General features: G+C 36.9%; 1 pseudogene; it reads right to left on the reverse strand.

Moving 5' to 3' along the window:
* Positions 1-695: 695 nt before the first annotated feature.
* LOC130019352 (methylglutaconyl-CoA hydratase, mitochondrial-like) lies at positions 696-12,920 on the reverse strand (annotated as a pseudogene).
* Between the last annotated feature and the right edge of the window lie 215 nt (positions 12,921-13,135).

Raw genomic sequence — 13,135 nt, forward strand, 5'->3', positions numbered from 1 at the left:
TACTTATTGAAAAGTTCTTGCAAGTTCTCAGCATTGACACCCCAATGCTAATTCTTAAGCTGTAGTGAACATTTTTCCCTTATGTTATAGAATAAAACTAAGACATTCATGAACAGGCTTTTAAATTTCTTCTATTTTCAATCACCCTGCCATTTTTTCCATTTTCACAGGTTTTTAATAATATTTGGTATTTTCAGTCAGAATATTAATTCCTGGATTAGTCTGAGAAGGATATAGGTAGGTGTGTCTGCAAGTATGTATAATCCCTTAGGGAGGCTTTAGTTGGTTTAACTTCACTTTTGGTATGTAGAAGTAATTTTTTTATTTTTGTTATTGTGGCACAGTAGACATTTGATCAATAATATTATCTCCTAGAGTGTGCAATATATAAATTATTAACATTAAAAAGTTAAGAACAGAAAGCCTCATATGCAAGAAATATTTAAAAATGTACACCTAACTCTGTGTCTGTGTTTCTGACATGATACACACTAATGTTATCAATCTGGATGAAGATAACAGGACACAACACGAACAGAACACGCTGTGGTCCATTCCAGACAGATAATGCACTTAATGTGATGCTTGCTCTTCCCTTTTATTGCTGGGACTCCCAGTGCCAAGCATACAGGAGATCTGAAGAATACTTCCAGAAGTACATTTTCACAGGGAAACTTCAGGGATTTCTTTTTCTTCTATTCTCCTTTAGAGTGAGGAGACCTTTCCTCTTTAAAAGCAAGAAGACTTTCAAGTCTATCTTTCGTTGGAATAGTCTGAGCATAACAAGCTTCTTCTATGGCTAACCCTGTAACCAAGTCAACCTCCAACTCTTGATTAATTGCTAATTTTGCAACTAGCATTGCAACAGTGTTGCATGAACATTCTTTGGGTCAGAGGCACAGAGGTAGAAAATGTGAGAGGAATGTAGAGAGCCCAGAGTGCCAAGGCTCGTTCTGGCTCGAGGCAAAGAGCGACTGCCAGAGAGGCCTCCTTTTATTCTATTTTTTATCAATTATATCCTAATGACTTCATCACAGAGAAAGTCTCACTAACGAGAGTACAAACAATGATAGGACGAGCATTCATCAAAGGAACATCAAGGTATGCATGGTCTTATCAAAGCTATTTTTGTTAAAGTTATGTTATCATAATTAAAATCATCAGAGGAAGATATGGAACTGTATACATAGGCTCTACAGAATAAGTCTCCCACATTCTTGTGGTTGGTTACACATAGGTCAAAGAGAAGCCTCATACTGATACTTGAGGGTCAATCCAGATTAAGGATGTGTAAGGGAGGGGGAAACTGTTGCCTTGTGCTGTCAAGATAGTGTGTTACAAGGTGGGTGTATGAGACCATGCTGTGTTGGACTCACAAGTTTTTAGCTTGCTCACTTAGTGAGAAGTGGAGACTTGGTTCTGCTTCCGGCTTGCAGGGCAGCTTCCAAAGGCTCATCCTAATGTCCTGGTTTAGCACCAAGACAACAGGTCCCTGAGTAAGAACTCTTTGGCGAGGTCCAAGGTTTCCTGAAGGCAGTGTCCCCCTCTTGGTTCTGCTCCCGGAAGTGGCTGACCAAACCCACAGCCTTGGCCTCCTAGCTTGTTGATTACACATGTTGAGGAGATGAGCAATTTGTCCAGGGCCATCCCGGTGGCGCACGGCAGCTGCTGAGTGCCCCCTCCACCAGGCATGATCTCCAGCTTGGTCTCAACCAGACCCATTTTGGTAGAGGAAGCTGCTACTAGTATGTCACAGGCTAACACAAACTCAAGGCCCCACCGCCAATGGCCAGCTCATCGATGGCCACTGATGGTGAGCACCAGGAGATTGGTCACTACTCACTGCTCTGATTTTGGAGACAAAAGAACCGACTTCACTGGGGTGCATTTTCACTCTTCCGTTAAGGTCAGCACCAACACAGAAAAACCCCTGGGGGACTTCACTCCTGACAATTATAGTCCAGGGGCTTTCTTATCAGATTTTTAAAAAAATTTTTATTTTATTTTTTTTTAATTTAAATTTTTATTAGTGAAACACCATGAGGTACAGTTATAGATTTACAAATTTTTGTGCTTGGGTTTCAGTTATACAATGATCGAATACCCATCCCTCCAGCAGTGCCCATTCTCCACCACCACGGATCTCAGTATCTCTCCCCCCTGCCTCCCCCATCCCACCCAACCTCGGTGGCAGGGCATTCCCCCTTGTTCTCTCTCTACTTTTTGGTGCTGTGGTTTGCAGAAGAGCATTGAGTGGCAATCATGTTCTGTCTAGAGTCTACTCTTAGAACTCATCTCCCATCCTGGGAGGATCCTCCCAACACCCTTTATTTGGTCCTCCTTTTTCTATCTGAGCTGCCTAAAGCATCCAGAGCTTTGGACAGCCTTTTCATTAGATTTTTATTGATAGAATTTTTGGCATAAGCTGTTTGTTCCAAGCACCACAATTCCTCTGTGCTCGTCCTCCAGGTGCTATACCCACAGCTCGTCCTCCATATTGGCTTCTAAGATGTGAGCCCTGCGCACTCCCAATCCCTGGCCCATAGCACCAGGGCACATAGCCGGTCCGCAGGGCGCCCAGAGCCCCCGCGCTACCACCTTGTTGTGTGTTTATGGTATGCGCCCCAACCCTGTCATTTTCAAAGCACTATTGATTTAACACTACTATTAGATTCTGTAAAGGAAACATGAAACAGAGACTAATAAAAATTGTTATACAGCAACTCTTTTCTTTAAACCAAATGGTGTCCACTAAACTTTTTCAGGATAACATATTACACAAATCAAACAGAGTATTCCAGAGATATTCTTGCCAGTTCTACATAAAAACACAAAGTTATAGGTGCAAGGAAATGTAATAAGAGGTTCCTGCGTAGGCTTTTACTTTCAGTGTGGTCCTTTAGCATGTCAGTATCTCATTTTCACAAGAGGAAGAAAAATTTTCTGCTACTTACATCTCATGATTCCATCAGAAGTATGGGGACTTTATGATGACTATGGTCCATTTAGTTAAAGTAACAGGACTTACAAAACATCCATCAAAGCATTTCTTTCTTCTAGGGTCACCTCTAGCAACTTAATATCTCCTGAGACATATAGTCTAATTGGCAAGGCTAAAATTCTATTACTTAAGCCTATTGTAAAACTCCTCCTCCTCCTCCTCCTCCTCCTCTTCCTCCTTTTCCTTCTCCTCCTCCTCTTCATCCTCATCCTCTTTCTCCTCTACCTCCTCCACCTCCTTTTAAGATACTATGATGCAACTTGTAATAAATTGTTCTTTGTCTTGGAAAATGGGATTGTATGGAGACAATGTATTCTGTAAATCTATGAGGATATTACAAATTACTGTCATTTTCTGGATATATTATTGATTTAACCTTTGCGATTTTCACTAAACCTGGGTGGACAGATATAATATTAGGAATCTACTTAAACCTAACATTTTCTACTAAATTCCATAAATCTTAGGATGAGAGTATTCTTGTTAATATGAATGTGAGTAGTAACAAGCCTAAGGGGGGGAGGGGGAACATAAGCTTATGGTCCATTGATCGCTTTGAGAGAGGACCTAGGACCAGACTTATCTTAGACCATTTATATCTTAGGTCTATTTGGGTTTATAACAATAAAAGGAGCTAGCAGTGCTTTAAAATAAAGATGAGATCTTAATTTAAAATTCTTCGTACAGAGACTTTGATATCCCTACACTGGTTTAAGAATCAATTTGTAAACATGAAAGTATGTAACTTTATAGAAGTGTCTGTAAAAGTTTCACAGCTCATAATATAAAACTCAAAAAACAGAAGGGGTTTGCAGCAATAATTTTCACTAGTAACCTAAAATTGTCCATTATAACTCAAACAACTCTGAAGAATTATATGTACCCACACTACCAGTACTATTTTTGACTATTAATGAAAGTTATTTATTATAAATATTTTATTAAGTTGAAAAATAGCACAGCGGTAAGTTGTTTGCCTTGCATGCGGCCGGCGCAGCTGAGCCAGGTTCTATTCCTCCGCCCCTCTTGGAGAGCCTGGTAAGCTACTGAGAGTATCTCGCCCCCAGGGCAAAACTTGGCAAGCTGCCTGTGCAGTATTCAGTATGCCAAACGCAGTAACAACAATTCTCACAATGAAGACGTTACTGGGCCAGCTTGAGCAAATGGGTGAACAATGGGAGGGCAGTGATAGTGCTACAGATAAAAATAAAAAAAATAAAATTTATATTCTAAACTCTATTAATAAGAATTATAATTTTTAGTCTTTGAGTCACACCTAACTGTGTTCAGGGCTTAGACCTGGATCTGCACTCAGGGATCACTCCTGTCTGGGAACATACTGGATACCAAGGGTAAAATGCATGTTTTCATGTGTATAACAATTTCCCTAACCACTGTGCTTTGTCTCCAACCACTAAAAATTGTATATTCTAAATAAATGATCCCAGTATGTAAATAAGAAATATATATTACTAGTTTTCATGTGTATGACTATTATTTTATAAAAATCAGTTAATATTTTAATTTTTTAATCAATTTATTCTTCTACTGATTTTGGAACCACATTTATTCCACATTGCTCAGGACTTACCCTTGCTCTGTGCTCAGGGATCACTCCTGCTGGCACTTGAGGGATGATGTTATGCGGTGAAGAAGAGCAAACCAGGATTGACCAAGAATAAAGCAAGTGCCTTAATAGTAATAGCTCTGGCCCCAGGAATTCATAATTACAATACGTTTTGATTACAATAGGACTGTCAAGGATAAATAGAACATAATACTATCTCTTGCAGGGTGAGGATAAAAGAATTGCAACAATGTAAATGAATCGTAAAATCAAAATATCAGTAGTAACATTAAAAATAAAAGGTTCATGCCTGAATAACTAGGTCTTACTAAGAAAGATTATCGCAAAAGAATTAAGTCACTTAATGAAAAGCTGCTTCCAAGTTCTGAAATTGTATAATTCACTATTTCTATTTAAGAAACAGACAACAAAACCCTGAAAGAATTTTGCCTGTTGAAATATCGGAGCAACAAAACAACAAAAGCAACCTAGAAGCTAAAAAACTAATTTGGGGATTTACCAGTATTATTGAGTTATGAGCTTCAGGCATCTGTAAGCTACTTCACTTTGGAAAATTAATTTCATGCTTGCCTACTACTTTAAAGCTTTTGACTGAAGGGTCTCATCTCAGTATGGAATGGTCAAAGCAATGTCAGAATTATAACTGAAGTCAAGGAAAAAGCTATCAGTATTATAGTTATCAATGCTCTTTCCCGTTTTTTTATTTTCAAAATATTGTTAAAATATTTTTAAGTAGCTATGTCATCTACCATTATAAGTTAGTTATTTTAGACATAGAATCAAAGTTACTAATTATGAAAAATATACTATAATATTAAAATGTTTTAAATAATTTATAAATAAATAAAACAATATTCAAGCTATACAAAGAAGCATTTTGAAGTACAATTAAATATGATATCTTTGTCATTGTGCACTGTATTCAACATTTTATTTCCATTTCCACTGCTACCATTTTCTCATTCTTTTTGTAATATTTTTGCAGTTTTTTATTATTTTATTTTCATAAAGTAGTTCACAATAGTTCATTGCAGATAATATTCAAACACAATCCCACCACCGAGTATCTGATGCTCTTTTTTTAAAATTTATTTCTCTTAATTTTTATGGTTTTTTTTTTTTGTGTGTGTGTGTGTGTGTGCCACGGGTCTTCTGGCTCTGTGCTAAGGGATCTCTCCTGACAGGCTTAGGGGTCCTATATGGGATTGCAGGAATTGAACCTTGGTCAGCAGGTGTGCAAGGCAAATGTTCTACATGCTGTGCTATCAGTCTGGCCACGCTTTTTTTTTTAAACTAGATTAACTATAAATATAAGTTTGGGATGACAGCTGCCATTATATTGTATAAACTTTATCCTGTAAGTTGAAAGAAGGAGCTACCAATTTTCCAAGAAACTCATTTATATTGAGAAAAAAATCTATTGAGAAAAAAATCTATCAGATATTTATACAATAATTACAAAATACAAACATAATTGGAAAGAATTAATATAACATGTTGTTTTTTCCTTTTAAATAGGTGCCACTGAATGGAGAGACAGTGCAGCGTGTAGGGTGTTTGCCTTGCATGAAATTGACCCGGATTCAATTATTAGCATCCCATATGGTCTTCTAAGCACCGCCCAGAGTAATTCCTGAGTGCAGAGCCATGAGTAACCCCTGTGTATCACTGGGTGTGACCCAAAAAAGCAAAAAAAAAAAATACAATAATTTTTTTAAAAGTTTAATAAATAAATAAATAAATAGGTGCCACTCTAGGTAGAGTTCAATTCAATTCGACAGTGACGTTGTGGGTTGGGACTAAATTAACTGTATCCAGAATCAACCTCGCTGCATCACACATGGACAATGCATGCTCTACTACTTGGATTATCTCCCATGACCCTAAAAACTTTTCAACTTCTTTGTTGCATGTATGGAAAAGCAGAATCTAGTAGATCTTTCATAGTTCTATAATAGTATATTTTTGATATAAGAACTTCTGCTATGTCTAATATACATTTTAAAAATATGAAAGCCATAATTTTCCAAGTTTTGTTTGAAAAGTATGGGCCCCAAATTTATAGACTTGAAAAATAAAAGAAAGTAAATGAGAAACTGTAAAAAGCATTAAATAGCATGGTATTAATGGCTATAGTGTGTTTATCTAAAATCTGGTTAATTTGGTTCAGAAACATGAACCATATAATCCTGGCAAATATTTAGAAAAAGTTCAAATATAAAGCATTATCCTTATTGACTTATTATTTATAATAATAAGTATTATCCTTATTGACAAATTTCAATATAAAACATCAACTCTCATCAAAATGCAGCATTTGCTTGATTAAAGCATTTGCTTGAAGCATAACTTGATCTATACAAGTTATGCTGTAAAGTTTAGGTAAGAGAGACCAACATGAGGGTGGAACTTTTGGATTGGCCACCAAAAGAATGTTTAACTTTCAGTTGTAGAAATGCCATCAATGAACTAGATCTAGCTCAGGGAGGAGAGTTATTTAGTTTGCCTTATGCCTCATCATTGAATGCTAGGACAATGTCAAAGAAGGAAAACTCAAACCCAATAATTCAATACAGTAGGGTGTAGCACTGTAGCACTATCCTCTTGTTGTTCATTGATTTGCTCGAACGAGCACCAGTGATGTCTCACAACAAATTGTAAGACTTGCTGCTCCTGCTTTTGACATATCAAATACACCATGGGGAGCTTGCCAGGCTCAGCTATGTGGGCGGGATACCCTCGGTAGCCTGCCGGGATCTCTGAGAGGTTTGGAGGAATTGAACCCAGGTCGGCTGTGTGCAAGGCAAATGCCCTAATTGTTGTGAGTACAGCGAGTGGGTGTAGAGACCTAATATTCTTGGGGAACTTGTAACAATTCTCTAGCTCTTCCTCACACCAGAACTTTTACTGGTTAAGGTGTTATCAAAACTATCATTATTGAATTTCTAAACATACTCAGTCCTTTTGCCATTGCCTTCCCAACACCCATGCCATCCATTTTGAGTGTTTTATATCTCAAATATCTCTCTTTGGTTCTAAAAAATCCAGTCTATGACATGTATGTTCCCCACTTTTCTAATTCTCATTTTTTTTCTTAATTTTCTTAATTCTCTTAAACCCGACACTGAACTGTGACAATATTTCTTCCTGGGCTCCATCCTTTCTCTGATGAGTCAAAGAAACTCTTTTGAGGAAATAGAATAGAAAAGTACACACTATTATAAACACTGAAAACTGAAAATCAGCAAACTTCGTGAAAGATTTGGTTCTGTCTACAATGGTCACATTCAAGTTAGGCTTTATCCGGCTTCCCTTTCTAAATGTTCGCATCTGCTCACCAGCAGCTATTTTGCATCCAGCATTTCTAAGATATTTGGGGGATAAAAATGTTATTTCTGTACATATTTTCTGTATTTTCTCCTACATTTTCTCCTGGGTGTCAGAAGATCAGAGCTTCTCACGTAACATTACCAGTAACAGGATTTCACCAGAAGAACATTACTACATATTTCTATCACATCTTCCTGCTGGTATCTTTTTTGCTTCTGTTATTTTCATGTTCAGGCAGAGTTATAAAAATTCATTTTGGGTGAATTCTCCAGAGGTGTATTTTATAACTTGTGTCTGTCTTGGGAAGACAGGAAAACAAACACAGTGTGCTTCTGCGTTAGCAAAATTTCTTTTCATATAGAAATTTCTTAGATTTTTCCTATGTGGGTATTCCTTCTCTGGCTCTCACATAACTTGTAAGCTAGATACTAGGGTCTCCTTGGAGGAAAGCTAGTTCCACCGATGCAGAGATCATCTGAATTTTATTCTAAAGGAAAACAGAGGACTCTATCAATGTGCATGAAGCACAGGTTGCTATGCTAAGATTTTAACTCTGGGCTTGCCAGAGTTTAATTAATTCAATCAGATTAATCTGGTCAACAATAACTCCTGTCACTTGGGTAAATGTTTTAAAATCTAATATATATATATATGTAAACTATCATTACATTTATATCACCATCACCAACTGGAAACTTTGCAAAGAAACTATCCATAACATATTGAAATTTTATGATATACTTGAATATAATAAAAATGTAAAATTAAACTGTTGTTGATACTCCAGTTATCAGGACTATTTTATTTAGTGCATGTTCATATTTTAAGAGTAATTTAATGTTTTAGTAACAGATTTTTAAAAATTCTATAATTATTCATATTTTTCCAAAGAACAGATAATATTTAAGAATATTGAGGTCAAATAATTGGTACTTAAAGAAATTAAGATTGGACTCTGAGTTTCTTTTTTTTTTCTTTTTTGGGTCAGACCCGGCAATGGGTCAAATAATTGGTACTTAAAGAAATTAAGATTGGACTCTGAGTTTCTTTTTTTTTCTTTTTTGGGTCAGACCCGGCAATGCACAGGGGTTACTAGTGGCTCATGGACTCAAGAATTACTCCTAGCAGTGTTAGGGGGACCATATGGGATGCTGGGAATCAAACCAGGTCGGTTGTGTGCAAGGCAAACACCCTTCCCGCTGTGCTATCACTCCAGTCCCAGAGTCTGAGTTTCTGACTGCAAAAATTATGCTACAGAACCACATTGTTTTATTTGCTTAAAAATCTTTCACTGGAGTTAATTCCCGGGTTTCTTATTAAAATAAAAATAATCAATGAATCATTTGGTAAGTTAAAATGTGTCTTTTTAAAAAACACATTTTGTATAGGCAAACACTTTTCATATACATAAAAATATATTTTATTGTACTTTTATGTATCAGAACCAATGCTCTGTTTTTTTTTTTACATTTTAAACAATGTTAAAAAGTAAATCAAAATCTTTTTAATTTCTCTGTTTGTCTTGGGGCCATACTTGGTGGTGCTCATGACTTACTCCTGGTTCTGTGCTCAGGTATTGCTCCTTGCATGGCAAGAGAGAATCACATCTGGACAACAAACCTAGGTCAGCTGTGTGCAAGAAAAACACCCTACCAATGTACTAATTTTCCAGCTGAGAAAAATTTCTTCTCTATCTGATATCAAAACTTATTCTAATAAATATCTAAATCAATGATTCTCTGATATTACATAATGCAGAATGGTATATAGAGTCCCTGAAAACTTAACACATTTTAAGCTATAATAACAGCAAATAAGTTTATTTTCTAAAGAGGGTCACTGTGACATATTTCAGCAAGAGGATGAGAGTGATTTTCAACACAGATGCTGTTCTTTAGAAAAGAGCTTTCAAGGCTATTTCTAACATCAAAGATGCATATTGAACATAAAGTCAGCAACAACAAAAAATATCCAGACATATACAAGATGCTTTGGGACTATGGGGAGAAGGAATCTTTTCTCTTCTAATGCATAGCAAGAGGCATACAATTTCAGCATATATTAGAGTGACTATTTCCTAAGAGTGATTTCTAAACAAGGCTGTTTCTCATAAACATTGTCTTCGCAAGATTCAGCTGTAGTCCGACCTTTCCACATTCACAGCCTTGTTCCTGACGCTCCATTCGCTCTCAACGGAACCACCATCTCCGAATGCAACAGTTATATATACCTAGGTCGAGAAATCAACATAATGAATGACCTGGCACCTGAGTTGCGCAGGAGGAAGAGAGCGGCTTGGAATGCCTTCAAGAGCATTGAAGAAATAACTAAAAGGACAAAGAACCTCCAGCTACGAGCACATCTCTTTGATTCCACTATTCTTCCTGCATTAACATATGCCTCAGAGACCTGGACCCTACGAAAACAGGATGAGAACACTATTCGGGTCTCTCAAAGAGGAATCGAAAGAACTATGCTTGGAATATCACGATTCACTCAAATGAGAGATAGAATCCGGAGTTCTGATCTTCGTCAACGCTCAAGAATCAGGGACGCTGTCTCATTTGCCAAGACATCAAAAATCAGATGGGCTGGACACGTAATGAGGTTTACAGACAACCGCTGGACTAGAGCCATTACTGATTGGATTCCACGAGACATCAAAAGATCACGTGGACGCCCACCTATAAGATGGTCAGACTTCTTCGTCAAGACCCTAAATGATCGGTTTGAGGCTCTACATGTTCCTAAAACGAACAGATACCATTGGGCTACGCTAGCACGCAACCGGGATGAATGGAGACGTTACTGGCACCCGCTCGAATAAATCGATGAATAACGGGGATTAAGTGATTAAGTGATTAAGTGATTTCTAAACACCTAAACCTCACAGCAAATGTTCATCAATTGTTTTTGTAAATATCTAGATTTTAATAATAAAATAATGAAACTACTTATATAAATAGGACATCACAGATATTATTGCTGTTGTCTAAGAACAACAAACACTGTCACTGTCCTCCTGTTGTTCATCGATTTGCTCAAGCGGGTCCAGTAATGTCTCCATCATGAGATTTGTTGTTACTGTGTTTGGCATATCGAATACATCACAGGTAGCTTTCAAGACTTTGCCATGGGGGCGAAATACTCTCAGTAGCTTACGGGCTCTCCAAGAGGGGTGGAGAAATCGAACCCGCTTGGCCAGGCTGGCTGCGCACAAAACAAACGCCCTACCACTGTGCTATTGCTTCAAAATAAGAAGAAACATTTGAATGAATAAACCTGAAAAATTATACACCACAACTAAGACTTCTTTAAGAATATCAGTAAAATATAATAAAATGCTAATGTCAAAGTATACACAGTTCTGATTCATGTTACTGTGGTTATATATTTTAAAATAACAATTTTGACTTGTTCACAATCTGATCATTTAAATAAATCGTATTTATTACTATAGGAGAGAATTAAAATCTGTATGGGCATCGTTTGACTGTTATAGGTTCCTTGACTCTGAAACAAAAAGTGGGAAGTTCAGTTAAGCAAGCATTATGCTGAAGTGGGCTTTATGTTGTATTTAGCTGAATATTACAAATCAGTTTTCCTGTTCTAAATGAGGACTCAACATTAAGTGCAGACTGGCTGAAGAGCACCTGAAGCCTTCAAATGTCATAGCTATTAAGACACATAGACACAAAGTGTTTTAAAATGTAGGGCTGGCCAGATAGAACAGTGGGTAGGGTATGGCTCCTGCACACAGCTGACCTGAGTTCAATCCTGACACCTCATATGGTCCCTCAAACTGCCATGAGTGATCCCTAAGCACAGATTCAGGAGTAGGACCTGAGCACTGCCAGGTGTGGTCCAGAAACAAAATAAAATAAAATGTAAGACACTGAAACTAGAAATAAAAACATTATCAACAGTTGACTTGCACAACTTACCTCTAAACAAAAAGTGGTTGTTCAAATTCCAGGAACATTGAATTGTATTGTCATTTCATAACTATGCATTTGGTCCCTAAAATATTTTCTCTGAAGATACAGTAAATAATATATAGAGATAAGCATTAGAAAAGGAACTAAACTTTATATACCGCTACCAGGAAACATAATGTACAGTACATTTAATAAAATAGTTTATAGTGTGTTCTAATTGAATTTTATTTATTTCCAGTAGAATTAATAGGACAATAAGATTTTATTGTTTTAATAATGAAAATCTCCTATAACCACTTGTTTAATATATGATGTTGATTGTTCTGATCCTAGTTCTTTATATTTAAATTCAAGAATCATATAAAATTGATTTACCAGGGAAGAAGATGAATTCCCTCTTACCTCTTGGTTTATCTTGCATTTCACAAATAATCATATTGACTTCAATTCAATATTAGTAGACTAGCAGCAACAACAACAAAACACTTTTATAAATGAAATCTATAGCATGAGAATTATAAAGACAATGAGGAAAAGTCTATCAAATATTTTATCTGGATGCCCCATTTATGTTCCATTGAGTACATTTTTGCATAATACCACCTTAGGGGGACTGGAGCAATAGCACAGCGAGTAAGGCATTTTGCCTTGCAAACGGCTGACCCAGGTTCGATGCTACCGAGAGTATCTCCCGCGCACAGCAAAGCCTGGCAAGCTCCCCGTGGCATATTTGATATGCCAAAAATAGTAACAGCAAGTGTCACAATTTGTTGTGAGACATTACTGGTGTCCGCTTCAACAAATAGATGAACAACGGGAGAACAGCTACAGGGCTATCACCTTAGGGATGAAGGTACATTTGTGAAGCTCACAAGCAAACCTCAGACTCACAGAAAAGTAAATTTGATCTAACAACAAGGTCTACCTAATATTTACTTTTATTTTTAGATTATTTTTATAGATATTAACAAATGAATTTCATATAGTTCCATTCTCTTACTGTCTGTATTTCCTTTTGCACCCAGTCAACCAAATATCCAGGATCCATCTCAAAATCCATCATTATGTTTACCTATAGCATTGTAGCACTGTTCTCCTGTTGTTCATCAATTTGCAAGCAGGCATCAGTAACGACTTCATTGTGAGACTTATTACTGTTTTTGGCATATCAAATACACCACGGGGAGCTTGCCAGGCTCTGCCATGTGGACAGGATACTCACAGTAGCTTGCCGAGCTCTCAGAGAGGGACGGAGGAATCGAACCCAAGTTAGCCATG

Source organism: Sorex fumeus, unplaced genomic scaffold, assembly GCF_029834395.1.
Source record: "Sorex fumeus unplaced genomic scaffold, SorFum_2.1 ptg000008l, whole genome shotgun sequence".
NCBI lineage: Eukaryota > Metazoa > Chordata > Mammalia > Eulipotyphla > Soricidae > Sorex > Sorex fumeus.